The following is a 22,714-nucleotide window of genomic DNA, read 5'->3' as shown; positions in this document are numbered from 1 at the left end:
AAGTGTTCGAGGCCAGGTTGGGTGGGCCTTTGAGCAACCTGGTCTAGTGGAAGGTGTCCCTGCCTATGGCAGGGGGATTGGAACTAGATGATCTTTAAGGTCCCATCCAACCCAAACCATTCTATGATTCTAACTGCAAAGCAAACACACGTTTGCTCAGATGCTCGTTCACTCACTCTTTCAGTTAAAGCTTTGGCTTTTGGGAGCAGGATTTCCTTGTATGGTTTTGGCCCTTCCGTGTTTGATTACTTCAACTTCAAATTGGCACCAACTACTAAATTGACCTGAACTTTATGGGGCAAAACTAATTCTAATTCTTAATCTCTGTGGCAAAGGTTGAATCAGTGTGAATCCAAATGTGATACAAATTATTCCATCTATGTGCAGCAGAGGCATTAACAATAGTTGGCTTGCTCCAGAGGTCTGTTTCAAAAACTGTACTGTGAACTGAATGCCTTCTCAGTGATGCTGCCTGGAGACAGCACCTGACCACAGAATGGTCAGGCTCTGTCCGCTGCGCACGCGTGGGAGCTGGCCGGGGCTGATGAAGTGGGAAGGAAGAGAGCTGAAACAGTTGGGCCATATAAAATTCTCTTTGAAAATTCAGTTGTTTGGGCATCCAGTGCAGTTGGTCTTGTGTCAGGCATCCTCTTGACTTTTTTTTTTTCCCTCTTTCTTTTAAAAGTTCATGGAAGGCTTGTAATAGTTTCTGATTTTTCCTGTATGAGTAAAAGTTTAATGTCAAAATGCCAAAGTTTGCAGAGCACTGAAGGGCATTGGAGGCAAACAAACAGCTAAATAACAGTGGGACCTAGAAAAAGACAGACCACTGTCCCTAGCTGCCTGTCTTCAGTGCCCCTTGCGTTTCATTCCAGTGGTACTTGCGAGTTTGCTATAGTGAAACTGCAGAAGTGCAAATGCGTTATGATGCCCATTAGTCCTGAAGCAGCTTAAGATTGCTGTCTCTAGGGTGCTTCCTTGGAGCTCTCAGAGGTGGACTGGATGTGCCACTATGAACCAGCCATAGCAGTGATATATTAAAAAATAGATGTGTGTGAACATATAAAATATAATTAGAATATAATATATATATTTAATATAAAAATGTATATTAAAAAGTCACTTAAGTCAGTAGGAATATATACAGAAATATATTTGTAAGAGAGTGCTAGACAGGGAAGCGTCAAGCAGTTCAGTTCATGTTTTGGACAGTAGAGCGAGTGGGAAAAGTAAAGGGAATTGGGAGAAAAAATGTATCCTTGGAGAGCTTTTTGTAAGAAGGCAGAATCCAGGAAAACGAGGAGCCTGGAGAGGGAGAGGCCATGTATTTTACAGGCCTGTAAACTTTGGATGACACCTCTGGATTAATCTTAAATAAGCTTTTGCTTTCCATTCGGTCTGTGCACTCCAAAAAGCCAGGTGTGTTTGTTTATATTTATTCTATGGGTTAGGTATGTATCTTTTTCATGCCTCTGCTTGTGTCCTATGAGATACTGAACATCTGTAGGATCCTGATGATATCACATTTTTACTGATTTGAAAATGAATTGAGAACTAAAGATCTCATTCCTCCATCTTTTACCAAGTGCTACTTGAGATGTCAGTGTGATTTTTTTGCCAACCCAACTGATCATTAAACACAGAGTTTCTTTCTCATTCTGAAACCCAAATGATTGGGTATGATTTACTCATTTACATTTTTAAAAAGTGCTTCAGTCTTTTTGTTTACAGACCTTTTAAAGAGCAGTGAAACACACAATGATATCTTTCTCAGATTTTTTCCTAATTAATCAAGAGTAGCAGAAGAAACAAATGAAAAAAGGAAACCGTGTAAGTGCAAGTCTGCAATTGCTCTTTGTTAGTTAAAGAAATAAATTATTTATTACCTTGAAGTATGCCATGGGATCAAAACACACATAATATTAATGGATACAAATTTTTAGTTTTTTAAAATATATTTTTATGTTAATTCTCAAGGGAAAAAGCGTTCTTTGACTATAGCTGTATTTTTCCCCAAAAAAGTTAACACTCCCATCCTGAAATACATATATGGTATCATGCAGACCCACTGGCTTATGTTTAGCAATATTAAACTCTGAACACAGCAGAAGAAAGCCAGGTAGTCATAGTACGCTATCCTTATTTTAGGTTTGCTTTTCTTATTCAGGTATATATATTTTTCCCCCCCTTTTTAGAAAGTCACTTCTGTAAAGATTTGCTTCAAACTTCCATTCCAAACTTCTCAATCCAGAGAAATAAGGATTAAAATAACTCCAAAGCTCACAGATGATAAAGTTTTTGAAAACCAGGCACAGCAAGGGCATTTTTTGTATGGGTTGAAATGCCTTTGTAGGAACAGCAAGTGGGCTCTAATGAAGGCCATGATTTGACAATTCATAAAGAATCTTATTGGTGACGTTTTTCTTTATCTCTAAAATGGAAGTGAGATGTTAATGATGGCTGATTTCAAGTCTCCTGATGCTGATGGAGGATATGAATCAAATTGAGCCTAGTTATAAAATAAGCCCCTAAAAGAAAATTCTAATCAGACTCCTAAGTGGTTATAATCGCTGAGGAATGGAGTAAAAGGCTGTTCAGAAAACATCCAGCTGTAGGCACTGTGAACCCTTTAACCAAATCCGAGATTGGTTATTCCGATTTTCTCACATTTTCTCTTTATGCCTAGGTCTGTGGTTTTCTTTCAGGATGAATGTGCGCTAGTCATCTTGTTATGTTTATTTAATTAAGACATTTCTGAAGTCAAAATCTCAGTTTTTAAATACACGTAAATACATGTGTAATGTGAAAGCACTCAGTGGTAGAAAATTGAGTGGTGGAAGTAGAAAGGAGAATATCCATTATCAAAGAAGACAGACCCCTGGCAAAACCTTAGCCAACTGTATGGCTTTGATGTCATTGCAGAATCCCATGTTGCTTCGGGACAGGAATGGCAGCAAGGGCTGCGCTGTACCGAGGTGCTGCAAGCTGGGATGAGACCTGTGTGTGAGAGTCCAGGGCTGCAAGACTGTGTATGACAAAAACATCCATCAAATGTGGAAGTTTTCTACCTTTCTGCTTGAGTTAAATACCCGAGGAAGGAGAAAGCTATTGTAAGCAGATGAGGAAATTAAGGCTGATATATCAAATGTGTGAAAACCTAAAGCCCTTTGTAGAAATTAGAAGGATTAAACACAGTATTCGCTATTTTACATAGCAATTCACTGTGGAAAAGCAAAACAATTACTAACTGAATTCTCAGCCAGCCACAAGGAGGTTCTCTGTGATAATACTCAACTTGCATTGCTGACAATATGAAGGGCTGTGAGGAAGTTAAGTGTCAAATAGTACCAGGGTATGATGGATTACCACTGTCAACCTGCATGGGCAAAGTTTCAGATGCTCCAGCAGTGACCTGTAGACACTGCGTGGCATTGTTCCTGTTTTGCTTAGGTAATTTGGTACTGGAAGTAACATTTGTTGATCAAAGTGAATGATCTAGTTGAAATTAAACCCACTAACATTTGAAAATAAATAAATGCAATTAGACACGTGTTCTGAAGCATCAGTGTGCAAGGTTTTCCTCCAGGAAGATGATTAGTTCTAATGGGGAATACCTATTTCTCATGAACTTAAAATTTCAGTTAGAGCACATCAAAAATTTATTGAATGAGATTATGATGAGAAGATACAAGGTAGAGCCCAGTGAACAGAGGAAAAAAGAAAAGAGAACAGTATTTGACAGAAAAGTGGATGGTCTTAAGAGGAGGTTGCAGTATAAAGGGAAAGCCAAAATGAACAAGCTTAACATAAGAATGGGAATTAATCTGTATTTATTCTAAGAACTAAATTTATTCTCCTTTAAATTATATTGGATGGTTTGCCAAACAAATTATTTGGTAACAACACTCTTTATGAAAGAAGCATAACTCTTTGCAGAAGTAATAGCTTTTATCATTATCATTGATTCAGGAAATTGGAATAAATATCTTTGCTTATTAGCATATTATGTAGATGACTTTGGAAAAGGCTGAAAGCTGTCTACTATTTCATGCCCAAAATGAAGTAGTTCTGTCTCCTCAGAAAAATAGGTAAGTAGTGTGTTATTTTCAGAGCTCAGAAGCAAGTCAGCTGAAGTTTTGAGTCTGAATGACTAAAGATACTCTGCCTACGTGTATAATCAGTAGCATGTGGCTGTAGTAGGTATACTGACGTACATAAAGTCAGAAGGCTCAGGGCAGCAACAGTTGACAAGTGTTTGGTGGCAAAGAAACACAAGACCAGCTAATATCATTGCTGTGGTGGACACCTTTGCTCAGCTATGGAAGCATTAGGAATAAAAGATGCTTATCCATCCAGTGTCTTGGGCCTGATTTTTATATTTTTCTTTAAATAAGTCCTTTCAAATAGGCTCTCCCAGGTGTCAGCTGTGTAAAGAAGGAAGCCATTTGTACTCTTTCATGAAATCTAGTTTATTGCTTCTCTTATTTGCTTCTCTTATTCAGGTTTTTCAAATATTTGTAGGGTGTTTTTTTTTTTTATTATGGAAGTGACTTAGGCATGGCTGGTGATTTGAGCATGGTGTATTTTCAACTTATACCAACTCAGGTGTAAATCAAGTCTCTAAATGCCTTCTGCATCTCTAAAAATGTAAAAAACCCCAAACCACCACCCATCTTTTTTTAGGCAGCAGACTGTCTTTAACTGATGTGAAACCACGCTTCTGTTGTTTTGTTGTTTTCCTAGGCTGAGATTTTTTTTTCTCATTAGCTCATGTTCATATCTCTATTTGCTTGTTCAAATTAGTAGTTTGGTATTCTGTATTCCACGGTAAAAAATGTTTCACCATTGTTGCAGTATAATTTTTTCTCATGGTGTGACATGGGGTTCTTCTGAGGGATTTCAAAGACTAGAAGTCAAACTAAAATACTACTGAGATTCCTTTCCAGGTATTAATTAATTTTACTAAAGCCAATTTTGAGATGAAAAGTGAGGTGAAAGACCAAGTGCAGAGATGAGATAATTTTAATATTGAGAGGGTGAGACCATGATTTTGGAATCGTGGTAGATAAAGCAGCACTTTCCATGATCTAACAGTATGGTATATGGAGTATATGAATGAAGCTAAGCGATGGTCAGGAATACCCTCATTCAGCTGAACCACTATCCAGTGCTGCTATTCTGTTTTATAAAGCTCAGCAGTGCTATTGAAGGTGTGTACAGGTGTGGTTTCTAATCACACAGTGCTGATGAAGAGACATGAGTGTCTCAAAACTGTACGAAGAGGAAGAGATTGTTCCTAAAACGGGCTGCAGGGCCTGGGCGGTTCATTATTTAAGATTCATCAATATTAACAGCAGAGTCTGGAAAGTTCATAATTCATGTTACTTTCAAAGTCAGACCTGTGTGTTAGTATGAGCAAATTAACATTTGCTCCCTGTTCAGTGTGATTAATGGGGTCTAATTCCTGTGATCCCTTTGATACCGGTTAGCCTAGGCTGTGCCGGCCTTTGAGACAGCTCACTGGACTTTGGACAAGAGAGAAGTATACATTTTTTGTTGTGCTCGTTTATATTGTTTGAAGCAGTAGTTTAAATATACTGACAAAGTAATTCCACTAAATATCTACAGAGGAGGTCTGCTACTGATGTAACTATATAGCGACAGAACCTCTAAGATATATTAGTCCTTTGTTTCCCACATTTGAAGACTCGGTGTCATCTGCGTTAACAGGTGAAGGAGCTGCTACAGGCATCCATCAATTAATGCCATTTGTCATTTTAAAGTACTCTGCTGTCTTGTGTTGGCTTGTTGCCTTCCCTTTGCCACCATCCAGCACTATCCACCTCACCATGTGAAACGAGCAGTGGCAGAGGGATGAGGCCGGTTCCTGTCGGTATGAAGAAATGAAGAATCTTTGCAGCGCTTCAATGAATTGCTCTGCAAAGCAAACACAGGGGATTTCTTTCAAGACTTGATTTTTGACACCCTTGTGCTGAGCAGTAAATTTCCCTGAACCCGGGTAACCTAGCAGGTTTATGTGGAGCAGACCTAGTTGATAAGAGTGAGGGTAAAACCATTCCTTGGCGAGCGTTCTCATAACCTGTCCTGAATACATGAAATAACCTACACACATTCCTGCCTTTTATGCTGCACTAATAATAAAGGTCATTTGAGTTCCAGGACAGGTAGGAAAACAAAGCAGCAAGCAAGCTTACCAGTGGCAACTCTATCAAAAGATGTTCTGTTTCAGTGTCTTTTTGTTATAGAGGAATGTGTGATATAATGTAATAAAATAAAGCAGCCAAAACCAAGGACAGCTTTACTGCTTCTACAGCTTCTAACTGTGCCTGGGTTTACAAAGGAAGAGACTGAATGGAAGGAAAATCAAAACCGTGGTTTCAAAAATAGGATTGTGTTTCAAACACACATAGTATTTCAAAAAGAATTTTGTACAATATCTGTATCTGATTTTTATGTTCTCCAGTGCTGGAGTATACACATAGGTATACTGTAAATTCTCCAGTCCTTTTAGTATACAGATCATATTAGCAAGAAGCTTTTTTTTTCTTCAGACTTTTCTATAAAAATGGACTGCAGATGATATCATGTTTACAACAATTAATATTTCTATATATGTGTATTAATGCTGAGGTACATAAATTCAACGTATACTATAGCATCTATTTTTTTCTGGTAATATGCCTGTTTATCTCTTGTATTGATTAATGCTGCTGTAGGTACTGATTGATCATATTTGTATGAGTTTTTCTTTATTATCTTGAAAGTCTGTGTTATATTAAGGTTTTAAGTAAAAATAACCACTTATATTTCTATGAGAGTATTTTAAGAGGATATTCTTTATAGTGGCTATTACCTTTTTGTCAGTTCATCTCCAAATCATTGTTTGCAGAGGAAAAACAAATGTAAAGCAGCTGTGAGAACTTCAGGCTATGAGTTTGCTGCGTTATCAGTAATAGAAATCAAAAAAGGCTCTGCAGCTGGTAGCATCTTCTTAGAATAGTAGGGAAAACTAGGCATGTTCTCAGGAATCTTTACTAAAATTGCTGTACTTCTGCCAAAAACAGGTACTAAAGGTTCTGCACACCTTCAATGGCAATGGCTAGACCGGTGTGTGTTGCTAAGAACATCAGCACTTATGTTTAAACTGACATTCTGGATAAGAAACAATTCATGCCATATTTGTTTCTAATCGTCTACATTATATATATGGGATCTGAGGAGTTGAAGATACAGCTCTTCAAAATGCAAGCAAATAAGTAACTTGGTATTATTTATTTATACAGTTCAGCTAAAGCTCAAGATCTAAAGATAAATTTGATCATCTGTCTCCTCTTTACTGCTCTTGATTTTTTAAGAGTCCCATGCAGGAGAGAAGGTTCCCTGCTGTGACTTCCAACTGGGAGTTTACAGTATTATTAAAATACCTATTTACCATTTTTCCTATCAACTTACCCAAAATATATTTGGCATGGGTATTCTGTTGATGGTTTAATACATTTTTTTGGCCATTAGAGATAATTACTAATGACACCATATCAGTCAGGGAACATACAGAGAGATTTGCCTGAACAAAGAATTCATAACTGGATCTGGTATATCCTTTTTTTGAGCAACATAATACAGCAATGCTCAGATGAGGTGATAGAAGAGCTAATTTGACAAAATTATAAAAAAGTATACCCAGCCTTGACTCAGCTCTGTAGAACTGGGGCTTTTTTGAGATTTCATGAGATAATAGCATCACTTCTACAGAGAAGTGTTGCACTTTTGATAAGTTTTTGTGGTATTTCTCTCTGTTCTATTGCTAAGGCCATGTCCTTGAAAATAGATTTTCCTGGCATTAGGGCTCGCCGACTCTTCCTGCTGCCCATCTAATGTACAATTTTCTGTTTTGAAGTTCGGGGTGCTACATACATTTCTCTCTAAATGATTATCTGTTGGACTGAGCTTACGACTGGCAATCTCCTACCTTTTCATGATGGAAAAATTTCAAGAATTAATGAGTCCCTCAGTTTTGGGTTTCCTATCTCTTTTTCTGTTGTGCTGGTATGTACTTCAGCTTCATAAACCTTATTTTTATGGCAAACTATTACAGTCATGTAGAGTTAAAATATGCAATTAATGAGGCTGTACGATATATTTCATTCAAGCAAAGTATTGTCTGGCAGAGTAGTCACAGGCTCCCCGGTGCCTGCTCTGTGCTGGAAGACTGACACTGTTTCCTTCAGTGCCAGATGGCAGGTCAGTTGTAATCCATAGTTACCAAACATATACTGTGCAGTAATTTCCTTGGGCTGAATAGCTCATTCTACAGGATGCGTCAGAGCCTGGATCTGTGCACATTAGTAGTGTTTCGCTCTAAATTTCATTAAAGCTCTACCGTACTGGTTACTTCTGCATTCCCAATATAGTTATTAAAAGACAAGCAATTCAAAGGGCAGAACCTTGAAGCAGAACCTTGTTCACCCCTTGTATCTACACCTGCCAATAGCCTTTTATTACAATGCAGTGAAAACTGGACAGCAAGTAGACGATGAATTTATCAGCTGCTCCAGGCAGCTGCATGTCATTATTAGGGCAGTTACGTAGCTATAAGAACATTTCAGGATGTCTTGCCTTAGTGATCTGCCTGTGGCACGACTGACAGCGATATGCATGAGGCTGATGAGCCATTTGGATGGGGACATTCTGGCATTGCCTACAGCAAATGTAATGAGAAGTATTGTTTTCTAGTAGCAAATAAAACTCACAAAGCCAGGGAGCAATAAAGAGAAGCTCAAAGACAACATTGTGAATTCCTTTTAATAAAAAACTGTAATGCTTACTTCAAAATGGTTGAACCTCTAGCACCAGCCACCGGTTAGCTAAGGCTTTCTTTCTGTTCTTGCAACTCCCATAAAGAAGAAAGCAAGTTCATCATCTAGGGAAGATAACAACTATGCTATCTCAGGAAAGATTATACTTTCCTTGTCAGGGTAAATTTATTAAGCAGCAGAATATGTAACAGGCACAAAATCATACCAAACGCTAAGGAACAGGCACTCTTCCAACTCTCTGCAGTTGAGCAGAGGGAGGACATTATTACTCTATGCCTTACTCTTCTTTCCTTTTTTCCGACCTCCTCGTACTTCTGAAAGCACAGGTTTTCTGCACTGTGAGTAGACGCTATTTACAGTCTGCAATTAAATGATCACTGCAACCAAATGTTATGTGTTCCCATTCTTTAGTTTCTTCTTGTTTGTTTTTTTTTCTTAAGTTTTGGAACAAAGTACTGGTGAATTCATGCCCCCTTCTTGTGCAACTACAAGTTGCTTAAGTATCCTGAAGCCTGCTGAGGTCAATGAGAAGATTCCTGTTGACTTAGCTTTTGAACTAGGCTTTGACTGCACATAATATTTTTATTGATATTTAAAGTTAGGAAGAAGCATCACACACTAGATCAGCTAAGATAAGTAACACAAACATTGATTTCACTTGCTGATAGTTTTAGAGAGATTTAAGTTAATTGTTTATTACTTAGTACTTTAGGCTAGAACATGAATTAAATTAAATATTCTCCTCCCACTGCAGCACCCAGAAGTAAAGAGGGCTCAGCACTTATATATTCTGTCTCTTCTATTGATCTCCTTGGCACTCAGCATAGGTCCTTTCACTTCTCTGTGCTTCTTCCTGCTTCTGCAGGGTGACTCCATAAAGTTAGGTAGTAGCTGCCTGGGGCAAAAATTGATTTTTGTAGGTTTAGAGCCTGGTACAAAGAAGTCACGTATAGCTACTGCTAATGTGCTTTGCAGTACCAAAAATGCTTGTTATATTATTAAACTGATTGACATTTAAAACATATTACCTATATGTGGTTACATTCCTATTGTATCTTACAGGACTTTTTCATCAGAAATTCCATCAGGCCCAACAGCTTTTGATGTGCTGCGGATGAGCTGTCACAAGATCCAGTAACACTGTAGGTGATACGAATTCAAAGCCTGAATCGTGCAATGAGCTCAGTACTTCATGGGATCATCAGACAGGTGGGTAAGTGTGCTCCTGTTGCAGTCCTGGCAGTATGCTTATCAGCAATAGCAGCAATGCTTCAGGCTCAAATATAAATCAATCTGGGTGATAGGATTTGCAGTTAAACAGGGACAGTCCACTCCACACACAATGCTTTCACATACAAATGCAAGTCTGTAAGAGCGGGGCCATGGCACAACAAATGTGAAGGATACCAGCCTAGTGGAACCAAAAGGTAATGAGTGTTTGTAGTTCATCGCATTTCATGGCATAGCCCCGCCAACGATACAGTAGTTCAATATTTGGAAAAAGATTGAATCTCCAGGAGTGCTTCATAAGCATTGTTTTCTGCTTTTATTTGAAAAAGCATGGGTTTTTTTCTCTGCTTGAGTTAAGTCAATAGAAAATCTGCCTGTGGTTTAATCAGTAAAGTAAGAAAAGGTGAAAGGGAGAACTTCATAGGGTCTGAAAAAACCCTATGCATTGGAAATTTAATAGTTTCAACATTTTTGGTAAGGCGGTGTTACCATCTCACCACTCAGACACCTGTACCCGATGTTAGGTTATAAGGGAAAGACTAGTGTGCTTCGCTAGGAGAAACACAATGGAAAAACCAGTCATTATCTTTTTCTACTTTATCACTCAAAAGTGTGCACAGACATCACGTGGAATGATGATGTCAACTTACTTTGGTTTCCTCAAGATTATTATCTCCAAAACCTTGTTACTCTTCTGACTTCAAAACACAAAACCTGGTGTTCATTTCCAGTCACTAACTGACTTTCACACAGTTATGCCCTAAGCTGCAGCTAATGTAATTCCAGGTAAACAGTTGGAACCACAAACAAAATATTATCCCTTTAACTTCTAAGTGAATTATGCCACTATTTAATCACCTAATTTAAAATTAAGTTTATGATTCATTGAAGTAATAATGCACAGCAGATGGATTGTTACTGCTGCTAAATGGTCAGATATGTAACATTCCTTCAGCTTGATATAAGGTTTACGTTCAGTCATTAGCTGTTTGTTGAAGAATTGACAACGCATGTATTACAGTTCCAGTAATAATGACATGGTACAGTTATTCTGTGCCACAAGAAAAGTGGAGGGGTTTTAACCCCTTCTGAGAAGGCAAAAATGTAAACTCAGAGAAGTTAGATCTGCAGATTTCATGGGAGTTTGTGTGTAATTTAAGACAACTTTTTGCAAGTTTGCCCCCTTAAATTTAACTTTATATATATTTTTGGGAAAATGCCATTGTTAACACACTGGAAACAGATGAAAGAGAGACTGCTCATGTTTTTTATTTCTGGAAAAAAAGACAGAAAAAGGAGATGGGAAAAATGAGTTAAGTTCAAGAAAAACAAAAAAACCTGCAGCTTTTCAAATGGAATAGATTCAAGAGACTCTTCAGGGTAAAGGATTCAAGAGAATGTATGAATTATTAAGTATTTGCTCAGTTGGAGAACTCAAGAATGTTCTCCAAATTCTGTTGTACTTGCGAACTCACTATAAAAGTTGTCAGTCGGTCAATATTTTACAGATACTTTGTATAGCTGCACCAAGTATCATTTGAGGAGCTTTCACAGAAAAAGCAGACTATAGATTAAAAGCAAAAATGTCTGTAACATTTATAATGAGCAATATAGAAACCATGGAGGATCCTTACACTGAATCTAGTGGTTCTAAACCTTCTTCCTATATTGTGGACCAGAAACTGAGCTTTCTAGAACTAAACAGTATTTATCATAAGATGACAGAAACATAAATGAAATCCTGAAGATTGTGACATAAAAGGCCTCTCCATACATACCACCATGTAAATACAGCATCTACTGCATTAAAACTCTAATATTTTAATAGTTAGGAGTATCACATTGTATATTTGCTGAGAAGGCCATTTGAAAAAGATATGGTGACACTTAAATGCCATTCCAGATGTGGTTATATGTTTTCAGGGGTCTTCTACTTTGCAAGTTTTTCTGGTTTGTTTTTTGTTTGTTTGTTTGTTCCCCGCAAATATTGATAGGAATTTAAAAGAAATATTTTTGATATTTAAATCAATATTGTGATGTAGGAATGTTAGAATATGAATTTTTGAAAGGAACTTTTCACTTTTCCATTTTTTTCTTCTCTGTTTCATGCCATTTTTGAGGTAAGTGCAATGTAATGGAATTTACTATGTTCCTTTTTTCAATTCTTTGCTAGTTTTTCTACACTGGGGATTTATGAAGAAGGAACACAGACACACCTGTTGGGTTTTTGGATTTTGTCTGGTTTTGGTTTTTTTTTTTTTTCATTTTAGAACTCCAAAACTTATACAAACTTGAAGATGAATTAAAAAACAGAGTAAAAAAAAAAGGTAAAAATGAGGAATAATATTCCTCTATCCTAAAAAAATCCAAAACCAAACACCTGGAGTGAGAGGAAGAAGGAAGGCAGAAAAAATAGGGAGTTGAAGTTTGGAAATTTTCTATTTTGATGAAGGGTTGGTTTTGAAAATGGCCAATTTTTGTTAAAACTATTTTGAACAACAAACTTTGACTAACTGTAGCTGCTTCTACAGGAACTTGCTGTTCACATCCATGGAATTCACTGTATCATACCACTTCCTCTTAGGAAAATCAAGTTTACGACCCTGGAACAGGATGGTGCAAAGGCCTGCTCCTCTCTCCAAGGAGCTCATCTTCTCCACCAGTCTCCCCTTTGATTTTAATGTCCTCATTTTGTAGTTGTATTTCAGACCAGGTGAAACGTGAAAAGCAGATCTGCCTGAGAAATAGATAGTTATACAAACAGAAATAGCACACGGCTGCAGACTTCCAAGTCTTGCTGTTGGCAATGTGAATCTTCCTTTTTTTCCTGCATGTGAATTATACTCTAATGGACTTTAAGCTGCTGCTGCTTCTCCTTTTTTTATTTAAATAATTCATTTCTTTGCTCAAGAGTGCTTGAGAAATTGTTAATTAAGATCTATTTTAGACTAAGAATTGATCATTGCTACTGCACTTAGTATCTACTGTTTTAATTTACTAGCGAAAAAAATTCATCTTGGACCTAGACCTTAGCACAAGAACCTTTGCACTAGATAAATCCACTTTCTATTTTGATGATTTCTGTATGGTCACAGGCAGTAGGGAGAAATTTCACCCTATTAGTGTTGTGTGATTTATTTCCCAAATCATATTGTGTATTTTCTGATTTCATTACCTTGGTAAGCCTGAGAGATTTTAAGATAGCCTCTCAAACACTTCAAGTGCAAACACTGTTTTTTCTACTGCCTCCATGCACCCTTCAAGTTTAGTTATTGTCACCTATCAAAGTTTTGTTTCAAGTGAATAAACTGGATTGCAAAACCCCGAAGTAGAGTTTTTAAATTTAGTTAGTTCAAATGAAGGCTTGCAAACATTTATTTGTAACTTTTGTATTATTTTAAAAATACATTATTATTTTAGATTAGTCTGAAATAAAAAATATTGTTGCTTGAGTGAAGTTCCACCCAGAATAAATAGCTATTAAACAGATTATTGTAGCTTTTTAAAATGATAACTTTTGAGTCTAAATTGAATAAATGGTATCTCTGTAAGACAGTGTACTTGATAATGAAATTAAATAAATGGTACAAACATTGCAATCACTTGCCAGTAGTTGGTCACAGTAACACAGCAGGAGCTGGTCTAGTGGAGTTCTCTGGTTTGAGATCTAAATGCCACACAATGAACAAGGGGTTTTCAGAAATATTCTCAGTACTGTCGTTAGTTGAGTGATGGTCCATCCATACTGAATGTTGCTCCTGGTATGGAAGAGACAGTTTAGCTCCTCCTTATGTAAAAGAGGATAGATACAGCACGGCGGCTGGAGTCAAGAATTGTGTTGGTAAGGGTCTCTAGCTCTGCAGGCTCTGCTTCACGTGTGGCAGCCTCTGAGGCTTGGTCTTGGCCATAAGCCAGAGGCTTATGGTCTGGCCATATAAGCCACTGCAGAGAAGGAAATTTAGGCTAGAGACTGAGACCACCTTGCCTGGTGGGGGCTGTCTTGTTCCTTACCTGGGTACAGAAAAGATAACTCAGCCTAAGAAGCAGGTCACACATCCCATGGAGAGAGGTCCTGCCAGATGCTGTTATTTTTGGCTATATCTATGTTCTAGGGTGAAGGGTGCAGTCCCAGTTCCAGGGGGCATATCCTGGCTGCACTGTGAAATACACCTCACCCCTTGTCCCTGACTATCTCAGCGGGGTATACGCTGGAGTACATAGTGACTCCATCCCCACCTGCGTACTCTGTTTCCTTACAAGGGAAACCGGAAAACTTGAAGAGATTTTGTGTTGACTAAATCCAATCCACAGGAGCAGTAATTTTATGTTTTGGTTTAGAAGGTCTCAAGGCTTTGGAGAAGAGAGTGATTTTGGCAGTAAAGGATCTTATTCTTCTCTCCTGAAGAATCCATCTTCACTATAAAGAAATATGGATATTTCCCTGCTCTATGCCCCTCCTTCCCCTCTTCAGTCCCTCTTCCCCAATATATGGTTGAAGTACTGTACATACTCTATGGTTGTTAATTAGACTTTCTGATGATTTAAACCAAGTTGCATCTTGCCGATTAATTCCTACATTCCTGGTCCAGGGACGTGCTTTCATTTATGCAGAAAAAATCTAATACGGTTCCTTGCTTCAAATGCACTGTGTAAGAAATTTGATCCCTACAATATAAATAAAACTTTACTTCCATTCTCATCATAGGAGAGATCTCTCTTTTTATTCCCAGACATTTGACACTAATTGTGTTTTTCATTGCAGAAGTTGATTTTAATGACAGCAGCTCAGAGTACAGTGTAGCAAATCCTGAAGTTGATCTGTTGCAGAGTATAAATGGGTTCCTGGTGCTTGATGCAAAAGGACATACGTAATAAGTTCTCTGATACCAAAAGTTAAACTTTTGAAATCTTTGCAGTATGTTTTGGCAGTGTTATAGCAGGAAATGTGTTTTAAACCCAGTATTTTTAAGGGTATCTGAAACTACAAATGCCTTTTTTTCATTACAGTTCAGAAGGCAGAGTAGACTATATTTAGTGGTGTTATTGTAAAAAAGATATATACCTGCCCTACAGCAGTTAAATGTTCCAATCTTTCTGTTGCTTTTATTTTTGTGTTTTTGCAGTATAGCAACTGAAAGTGTGCATGTTGGATTGTGTTGCTGAAAGCAGAGTTAACCCTTACCCAAAAGGCAAATATAGAGCCTGTGAATGATGTAAATGAGTTTAAATGCTGGAGGTTGGTAGAAGTTGTGACATTCACATGCCATTTGCCTATCCTTTTACAAGATGCGGTTTTATTCGAAAGGCTTGGTCCAACTCCTAGTACAACTTAGTGGGAACGTTAGAGATTGAGCCTTAACACTACATGTTGCTGCCCTATTTAGTTTTTTGCTTTACCTCTTTTCCAGTCTCTCAAGTGCTACTTTGATAGCAGGTCAGTAATTTGCAGGAATAAATTCTATTCTATTCGTGTCTCTTAAATCTGCATTGGGTTTTATTCGAAAGGCTTGGTCCAACTCCTAGTACAACTTAGTGGGAACGTTAGAGATTGAGCCTTAACACTACATGTTGCTGCCCTATTTAGTTTTTTGCTTTACCTCTTTTCCAGTCTCTCAAGTGCTACTTTGATAGCAGGTCAGTAATTTGCAGGAATAAGTTCTATTCTATTTGTGTCTCTTAAATCTGCATTATCGTAGTATCTTAGTATCTTCTGGTAGCACATTGAACAGAGTGATTACCATTTGTCATATATTCTTACATCTCTTAATCTCTCCAGAAGGAGAATTATATGCAGTTGTGTTTGGGATTTAAAGATAGTCGGGTCTGCATAATTCCCCTCGGACAAGATGAATTTGCTTTCTCATCTAATATTACAGGTCATGTACTTTGTACTTCGTTCAAAACTCCAAGTTTTGGAAGGGCAGAGGAAGAGATTTCTCTTGCTTTAAAGAAAAACACTCCACTTTTGTGAATGCAGTTGCTTTACAGTATAGGAAACTCTGGTTCAAAACCAGAAGGCCTTCGTGCTCATGCTCTAATGTCATAAATTCTTTTGATTGCTTTGATTCATTGTCTGTCTTCTGTAACTTCTTGTCCTATTCAGGACCTCGTTTTCCCTATACCCTTTCTAACATAGAACAGAGTGCAAAGGACATAGGAGAGACAGACAAGTGGTGCTGTGAGTCCTTCTGCTGAAGTTTTACAATGACAATTGTATTACTGCTCATAATCTCTTCAGTAGAAAAAAACACGACACTTTCTTTCTTGTGTGTGGCCAGAAGTTCTCCCTGTGCCTTGAGATTAACTAAGAGGAAGAAAAAAACCTACGAAAATCCAAACGCACAAATCTGAAGCGGGTTGGTGTGTTCATTTAAGAACAATGTACAGTAAATTGGTAAAGCTTAACTTTAATCATAATTCTCTATCCTTAAATTCAAGTATTTAGGACTTGTTTTTTCAAAAGATGTGTTTAGTGCTTTCAGAAATAACAGCAATCATGGATAGATTCACAGGCTTTCTGCAACCAGCAGCTCTGTACTTCCAGCAAAGCTTGAGGAAGTCTGATCGTGCTTCAAGGGCCATTGCTGAGATCCCAGGGTGAGCTTATACTAAAATAGTGCCCTAATTCCTGTCCAGTCTTTTCCCCATAAATCTCCCTGTCCAATCTTTCCCCCATAAATCTTTTTCCCCATAAAACTTTCTGTAGTTTCTTCTGCAGAACTTGAAGGAAAGAGTCTGGTCAGCTCTGTTAAAGCCTTTTAGAAATTAGAATTTCTTTAGCCAAATGCCTACCAGTAAGCCTGGAGAAGAGTGTCTTTTAAAGACTTATGATACATTTTTAGCAATCTCAGAAGTTACCAGTCTCTACAACTTTTGCAAATCTTGACAGCCGTCTTGGGACGTCAATATCTGCATTTGAAATGGTAAGCTTCTAATATTGGTATTCCTTTAAGCCAGTGAGTCACAACTGGGGAAGTTCAGTTTATCACTGAATGGAGACAAGGGATAATGTTTCAGGACAGTTCCACAAAAGTAAGTACCTAAATAGGAATGAAGCCATCTCGGAAAGATATATCTCATTGTAGTTGCAAAGAAATGTTGAATAATTTGCAGTTTCCAAAAAATAAAAAAACTTTTGAAGAAAAATTTCTGTAAAGGAAAATTCCTGATTACTCTTTTTCATTATATTTCCCCATGATACGGGGAATAGGTGTTTAACTTAAAGGTCTCAACTAGAAGCCCTATTTGTCTTTTCATTTTGGGTCATAGAGGAGTACTTAGACTAGTACTTAGTGAGAGTTAGCTGCTTAAAAATTCAGGTTTTTGAAACTGAGTTTCTGTGCTTGAAAAAAGACTTAGTTTTCTCACATCAGGAAAACCATAGTTCAAAGGTAAGAATAAATATTAATTCAGTCATTAGTCACTACAATTTTGCCCTTAACTTAAAAAAATAAACACAGTCATCATGTAGTGAGTTTTTTGTTCTTATTTATGCATTTTAGGAAGTTTGTTTGCAAACTGTTTGCTTGTTCTGCTGCTTTTGAGCACCTATATGTTAGTGTTACATCTGAGGGACTGGTTTTCATGCTGTTTGTTTGCTTTCAAAATACTGTGTTATTTTTACCTAAAATTTTATCCTAAAATTTGGAGATGTCAGAATTAGCTTCTTCATTGAATATGAGATTCTCCAGATATTCCTGGAAACAAAACGTAACTTAGCGAGTTTTCAAAGAAATATAGATGCAAGGAAGAGCAAAAATGGCCAAAGAGTACTAATTAATTATATAGGTTGAGCTAGTTAAATTGTTTCTAGCCTTCTTAGTTCTCCAAGCCTGTATCATGTGGAAAAAATAGTTGGACAGATGATGTCAGAACAGCACATAATTTGTACAGTTCCTCTGTTATTTAAAATTAATTTGTAAAATCTCTGGGAAATGCTGGATTCCTGTCAGCATTCTGACAGGAGTTATACAGTATCTGTAGTAACTTCAATTTTGGAACAATTTTATTTCCTCAGCAGAAATAGGATGGCTTCCCAAAGATAAGTAAACTGTTCTAAATAGCTAAGAACCTACCTAATAAAATACAGCTGAATGCCATGAATGGTGTTGCATGAAATAACATGAATTACACAGCTGTTTTATAGGACACCCCCCACTCTCATGATGTTCAACCTCATTACCTATTCCTGTCATTATTTGTACATTCTTCTTTTGTTCATAGATCTAAAAACATTTAAATTCTTGAAGAAAAACAGTGGATTTTAGGGGCAGTTTTATTTAAAAACAGCATTCATTCTTTAGTGTCATATGCATTTATCAGATTTATTCCCTGCAATCATATAAGTGACAAGCCCATATTTAATGATGGCAATAGTTCAGCTAAGTTCTCTAGGCTTTACATCAGCTTCGTGCAGCTGGATTATACTGTTTTCTGTACTACCGTCACAACTGTCCCGTGCCAACCAAGGAATTGAAGGGAAATCATGCATGAAAGGAGGGGAAATAAGTTCAGTGTGTTGAGAAATGATGCCCAGTACTTTAATACATTGGTTGCTTGGCACAGTTTATAATTCACATGGCTAGAATAAAAATCGTGTATTTCTTCAGTCTCTCTCTCCCATCCTTGGGTAGTTACATATGGTGAAACAAATACACGCACACTGAAGGCTAGGAATAAAACCCAAAACACCTGTGTTCATAACCAGAATCTGTGCTCATGATAGCAGGATTTATAGAGCTAATATCAAACTCTCATCCTATTACACAGCCTAACAGAACTAGTGAAACAGACTATTGTATTTTGCTTGCTCATGGTGAGAATAGGCCACAACCAAAAAATCATTGTTCCTAGAAAAGTATTCTGGGACATTTCCTTCTGTATTTCTGACCATTTTCTTTTCAGAGACATGATGTTTTAATAACATTAATCCTTTTGTACAGTATATTTGTACATTATAACGTTGAGAGGGTGACAAATCAAAAATTGACTTATACTACTAGGATTTGTGTCCTTTATTGAAAACTCTGATTTCCTAACTGTAGATTGAAGAACAAATTTTGCCATCAATAGTAGTGTCTAGGTATTCTGGAGTGGGATAGGTGACACATTTCTTCACAAAGCAATTGCTGAATCTGTGAGAAACTTTCTATTTTAGCTGTGCTCTTGGTTGTTAATGAGGGTATTATAGAATTGCTTATTGTAGAAAATACAATAGATCAGGAAATCACTAGTTAAAATCTGCTTATATTAAACTGAAATATAAAAAGGGTAGATTTTGTGTTACAAAAGCTGAAGTTCTGAAAAACTCAGGAGTGGAGGAAAGTGAGCCAGGCATTCTTAACGAATTAATTGGTAATTCTTGATTCTACTCTCAATAAAATGTAAGTCTTTAGGAAAATTTTTAAAAATAAGAGTAAATAAATAACAATGTTAATGGGAAGTGGAATATGACATGCTGTTCCTTTACCAGTGATAAATCAGGTGATCTTAAGGTATTATATCTGAGAAGATAACTGAGAAAGAATTTAATCAATCTGGATTTGATTTCAAATAGAAAATTATTAATTTGGGTGCAGAACTAATGATCTGTGCACATCTTTATGCAAAAATTCAAAGGTCAGTGGAAGCTAGTAAACAATATATAATGTTGGTTTGCAGTGAAGGAGAAAGTGCCAAACATGTATTTAGAATTCCCAGGAAACTTTTCTTGTGATCTTGACATAAAAAGTACAAATGTGCTAATTAATTTGCTTGTAACTCAGACTCGAAGATGACATCAATTTGGAGAAGAAGTAGAATATTAAACAGGAAAGAAGGGATGATATTGAGGGTTGTAATGATAGAAATAGGATGAAAATATAAGAATACAGCATGTGAGATCAGGAAAATCTGCTGAAGTTGGAGACTCGGCAATTATAATCAAGAGTCAAAACCCCACCACTGTGCAAAGGTTTCTTGCTGAACAGCAGGAAACTATTAGCTGCTGTGTGATAAAAAAGTGCAAAAATGCGCATGAGATTCGAGGAGTTGTTGCATGGGGGGGGGTTTATAGCAGAAATTAATGCCTTCATAAAAGACACTAGTGGACTGAATCTAGGATGCTCTGAACTACCCTGGTCAGCAGTTGCAAGGAAAAACTGCTAGGCTAATTGTGAATGAAAAGCCAATCTTACAAGAAACTATAAAAGTATGGCATGTAATGCATTGCTATCTCTAAATATATCAAGAAATTAAATACCAGTTAGTGAAAAGGTGGATTTGAGCTAAAAGATAACACAAAGTCAAATTGTAATAAACTGATTATAAATAAATTTTAAGTAGAAATTATGAGATGGTTTCTTGCTCTGATGGGTGTGTTGTTCTGGAATAGGCAGACAGGAAAAGTGGAGACAAAATCTAATGAATGTTAAGGTTGCCCACAATGAGTTTATGAAGGAGAGTACGCAATGTTGTTGCCTGCAATAAAAAGGGGTACTGGGCTTAATAAAAAAGGAGGTCTTTTCCAACCCTATCTCCAGGAAAAGGCAAAAATATTATGGGTTGTGCAAGCAGACCAATTATCTCTTTTTTGTTCTTGAGAATTGACTCATGCACTCATTTTAACTTCAGATCTCTAGAGTTCAAACTTAGATTTCCTTGTTAGTCATTTTATATTAGGGAGGAAAAGTGTGGTGAGAGGGAGACAGAGAAGTAGGAGGAAGTTACTCGTCTAAGTGATCGGTGTGCCTTAGTTCAATGTGAGTTCTGCAGCTTTCCTTCTCATTGGCATTTCAAGACTGAAAAATGGAGCAGGAAGGAAATGAACACATTTGCATTTGGTAAATGAGTATTGTGAACAAAAAATGTTACATTATGCTTATTGATTATCACTAAACTACAGCTTTCTCTCCTTTTACCTTTTTTCTTAATGACCTTGCTGGGTGTTTGCTTGTTGTTGCTATGGGCAAGTTGAAGGACACCTGTTATATAAGAAAAAGAAAATTGAAAAAAGCATTTACTATCAATTGTAACATAATTGCATGGTGAAGAATTCTTTCTTACTTTAGGATATTACGTTTGGTTTTTGTTACCATATATAAAAATTATTGGGTCACTGATTTACCATAGCATCAGTGAGTGCATAGAGAACAACAAATATGTTTCAGAAATCTTATTCAAAAGGGTGTTTCTTCTTGGTTGAAGTATGTGCATTTGTATTTTTACAAATTGCAGTTCTCTTTAAGGATGGGGTTCTGAATGTTATGTGGAAGATAGCAATGCATGTCTCTTAACATGGTAAGGATTTTATTCATGATAGTCCGTAAACCTTGAAATGTTCTCTCTTACACCTCAAAGTTTTCTCAAATGATCACAATATTAATCTGCCAGGGAAATAAACACAATATAAGGTACTCCCATATGCATGATGCATGCAACTGACAACATTCATTCAGGTTTTGAGCTTAGACTGTAGCCTGTCATGGATTACAAACAAATCCCAGTGACAGACACTATGTATAATATGCTTTGCTGAACCCAATGTTGTTCATTAAATAGAAATACCTCTTTATATGCACATACACTTTCCTTTATATTTGTATTATGTGGATATTATATGTATATGCAATAACTTTATAGGGGACCTGAAGGATTTAGTACTACTTCATGCTTATGTTTTACTTGTAACTGGAGAAAAAGCCGTTTTGGTGTATAAACATTCCTGTATTCTGGGTACGACCTGAGTTTGCATCATCTTAGGTGATGCAGAGCATCCTACTTTGTCCATCTTGCAGCTTTTCTGCAGTCAGGGGAAAGAGGAGCAGCTAGGCTCCGGGGAGCTCTATACAAGTTGTCTTGTTGCTGTTGTGTCAGAGTAGGCTTTGAAAAGCAGCCTGTGGCACTGCGGCACAACTGGAAGGAGATGATTAGTGTGGCTGACAGAACGGAAGAAAATGACTTTTGCATGAGCTTCTTGCATTGCTGGGCGCTGCCAGAAACTACGGCTGTGCTGCAGCCTGTCAAGTGTGTTTAACTGCAGCTAAACAGCAAGTGCCCAGGACTTGAAATCTCTAGTGTTATAAGCCATACTGAACGTTGTGATTTTTAATTGAATCACTGCTGCTCAAAGTCCACAAGATCTGTGAACACAGGCTAACAGACAGTGTGGTCCTCAGTGAGGAGTTACCATGCAGAAAGTTGCAAGAAAGCAGGTCTGAGGGCGTGGAAAAGATAGTCATGTTTGTGTGAATTTGATATTGCAGTGCTGCTACTGGACAACTATGAGTCTGGGAAGCTGAAATATGAACCCAAATATGCCATGATGGAGCCAGTAGACACTCAGTACTTCCGCAGTTCTTTAGGAATGCCTGGCATGAGCTACAACAAATAGTCTTAACATTCACATGTTTTTCTTATATTATTTGCTATGAACTTACATTTGCATCCAAATGACCATCTAGATGGCCTACATGGCTGAGGCCACACCTGGAGCACTGTGTCCTGTTCTGGGCTCCCCAGTAAAAGAGAGACATGGAACTACTGGAAAGAGTCCAGTGAAGGGCTACAAAGGTGATGAAGGACTGGAGCCATCTCTCCTGTGAGGAAAGGCTGAGAGAGCTGGGGCTGTTCAGCCTGGAGAAAAGAAGGCTCAGGGGGATCTTATCAGT

Source organism: Aptenodytes forsteri, unplaced genomic scaffold (genome assembly GCF_000699145.1).
Source record: "Aptenodytes forsteri isolate BGI_AS27 unplaced genomic scaffold, ASM69914v1 Scaffold84, whole genome shotgun sequence".
In the NCBI taxonomy this organism is placed as follows: Eukaryota; Metazoa; Chordata; class Aves; order Sphenisciformes; family Spheniscidae; genus Aptenodytes; species Aptenodytes forsteri.
The sequence above is the reverse complement of the archived record's forward strand: the minus strand, read 5'-3'. Positions refer to the sequence as shown.